Below are 773 nucleotides of genomic sequence, written 5' to 3' on the forward strand. Positions count from 1 at the left end.
TTAAATAATTGTCAGAACTTATACAATATGTTGATTGTAGTAGACATGTAATTGTTTAAATAAAGGAATAGTTCATGGTTTTCCTCGTTATTTATTCACATATCTAAATACAATTATACTCTTTAAACCTACTACATATTCCCTCTTTAAGAAATATAAAATGTAAAACTATGAGAAGATTGTTGACCCTGTATTATATGAGGTGAAGATGGTTAGGGATGCACTAATATGCTATTTGTTTAACTAATATAACAATCAGGCAGTCCGCTAATTGTCAATTTTGTATGATATATATATGAGGAAAATATTATTTTTCCCCTGTTAGTTATCCATATATCTAAATACAATTCTATCCTTTAAACCTAATACATATTCCCTCTTTAATAAATGTAAAATTAAAATTATGAGAAGATTGTTGACCCTCTATGACATATATGAGGTGAAGATGGTTAGGGGTGCACTAATATGCTATTTGTTTAATTAATATTAATAACAGTCAGGCAGTCCGCTAATTGTCAATTTTGTATTTGACAGGTGTGGGTATAAATGAAAAGATTAAAAAAAAGTATCTCACGATTTTGTAATGTAAGTCTTAAGTATGTTGTAAAAAATGTCAATTACATCTCAAGAGAACCTTATTATATTCAGATCAACTATTAAACAATTATCTTAATCTTATTTACTTACAGCTCAAGAGAACCTTATTATTATATTCAGATCAACTATTAAACAATTATCTTATTCTTATTAAATTACAGCTCAAGAGAACCTTA

The sequence above is a fragment of the Halyomorpha halys genome, unplaced genomic scaffold, assembly GCF_000696795.3.
Source record: "Halyomorpha halys isolate HHAL.00 unplaced genomic scaffold, Hhal_1.1 Scaffold252.1, whole genome shotgun sequence".
Taxonomy (NCBI): Eukaryota; Metazoa; Arthropoda; class Insecta; order Hemiptera; family Pentatomidae; genus Halyomorpha; species Halyomorpha halys.